The following is a 2,206-nucleotide window of genomic DNA, read 5'->3' on the forward strand; positions in this document are numbered from 1 at the left end:
ACCAAGAAACAGATCTTTAACTGTAGAGAAAAAACTGATGGTTACCAGAGTAAGGAGATGGGTCAAATAGGTTATGGGGATTAAGGAGTACACTTATTGTGATGAGAACTGCATATTGTATGGAAGGTTTGAATCACTATATCATGCACCTGAAACTAATATTACACTGTATGTTAACTAACTGGAATTTAAATAACGACCTAAAAAACAAGGTAACAGTGGCTTTGAATGATACATTGGACCAGATGGATCTAACAGTATATTCAGAAAATTCCAGCCTAAAACAGAAGAATACACATTATTTTTCAAGTGCGCATGGAACATTCTCCAGAATAGAATACATATTAAGTCACAAAACAGGCCTCAACAAATTAAAAAAGACTGAAGTCATACCATGCATCTGTTCCAATCACAATGCAATGAAACTAGTGTGCTTATTTCAGCAGCATATATACTAAAATTGGAACCATACACAGAAGATTAGCATGACCGCTACAAGAGTGATGACACAATGCTATGAAATTAGAAATCAACTACAAGAAAAAATCTGGAAAGAAAAATGTATATTTGGAGGTTAAATAACATGCTACTAAATAGTTAATGGGTCAATAAAGAAATCAAAGAGAAAATTAAAAAAATATATAAAGAATAAAAATCAAAATACAATGGTCCAACATTTTTCAGATGCAGCAAAATTTGATCTGAGAGGGAAGATAACAGCAATGCAGGCCTACCTTAAGAAGCAAGAAAAAAATCTCAAATAAATATCCTAACCTTATGCCTAAAGGAGGTAGCAAAAGAAGAGCAAAGAACCCCCCCAGACCAATAGAAGGAAGGAAATAATAAATATTAGAGCAAAATTAAGTAAAATAGTAACTAAGCAAACAACAGAACAGATCAATGAAACCAGGAGCTGGTTCTTTGATAAGATCAAATGAGTTGATAAACCTTTAGCCAAACCCATAAAGAAAGAGAGGGAGTGAGAGGGAGTGAGAGAGAGAGAGACAGAGAGAGACCCAAATAACAATTTCAGAAAATAAAGAGGAGAGATAACAACTGATACCACGGAAATACAAAGAAATATAAGAGAATATTATGAAAAATTATGTTCAACATAATTGGGCAACCCAGAAAAAAAAATGGATAAATTCCTAGAAACATATAAACTTTCAAATCTGAGTCAGAAATAGAACATTTGAACAGATTGATGATCATTAATCAGTAATTGAATCAATTTAAGAAAAAAAAAAAAACCTCCCAAGAAACAGAAGTCCAGGAGGAGACAGCTTTACAGGTGAATTATACCAAACATTTAAAGAAGAGTTAATAATAATTCTTCTTAAACTTTTCAAAAAAATAGGAGAGGAAGGAAACTTCCAAATTCATTCTATGAGGTCAGCATTAACCTGTTACCAGAACAAGATAAAGACACTACACAAAGAAAGGGGGGGGGGGGGGAGGAGAGAGAGAGAGAGAGAGAGAGAGAGAGAGAGAGAGAGAACTACAGGCCACTGTCTCTGTTGAACACAGATGAAAAAATCCTCAACAAAATATTAGCAAACTGAATCCAACAGTACATTAAAAAAATCATTTACCACAATCAAGTGAGATTTATTCCTGGGATGCAAGGGTATATTCACAAATCAATCAATGTGATGTATAACATCAACAAGAGAAAGGATAAAAATACCATGATCATTTCTATGGATACAGAAAATGCATTTGACCATGTACAACATCTATACATGATAACAACTCTCAACAAAGTAAGTTTAGAGGGAACATACTTCAACATAATAAAGGCCATATTTGAAAACCCACAGATAACATTATTGGTGAAAAATTGAGAACCTTTCCCCTAAGGGCAGGAGGAGAACAAAGATGTCCATTCTCATCACGTTTATTCAATACACCACGGAAATTCCTAGCCACAGCAATCAGACAATAAAAATAAATAAAAGGGCATCCAAATTGTTAAGGAAGAAATAAAACTTTCACTATTTTCAGAATCACATGATATTACACAAGTAAAACCCTAAAACTTCCATCAAAATACTATCAGAACTTATATATGAATTCAGCAAAGTTGTTGGGGCGCCTGGGTGGCTCAGTCGGTTAAGCGTCTGACTTCGGCTCGGGTCATGGTCTCACGGTCCGTGAGTTCGAGCCCCATGTCGGGCTCTGTGCTGACAGCTCAGAGCCTGGA

The 2,206-nt window shown here is 35.0% G+C and overlaps 1 non-coding gene across 1 annotated transcript; it reads left to right on the forward strand.

The window, feature by feature from the left end:
- The first annotated feature begins 430 nt into the window (after positions 1-430).
- On the forward strand, positions 431-538 carry LOC121040336 (U6 spliceosomal RNA). Its single transcript, XR_005795238.1, has one exon. It is a non-coding gene; the product is annotated as a U6 spliceosomal RNA (small nuclear RNA).
- The last annotated feature ends 1,668 nt before the right edge of the window (positions 539-2,206 follow it).

Source organism: Herpailurus yagouaroundi, unplaced genomic scaffold (genome assembly GCF_014898765.1).
Source record: "Herpailurus yagouaroundi ecotype Mexico unplaced genomic scaffold, PumYag 28, whole genome shotgun sequence".
NCBI classification, from domain to species: Eukaryota; Metazoa; Chordata; class Mammalia; order Carnivora; family Felidae; genus Herpailurus; species Herpailurus yagouaroundi.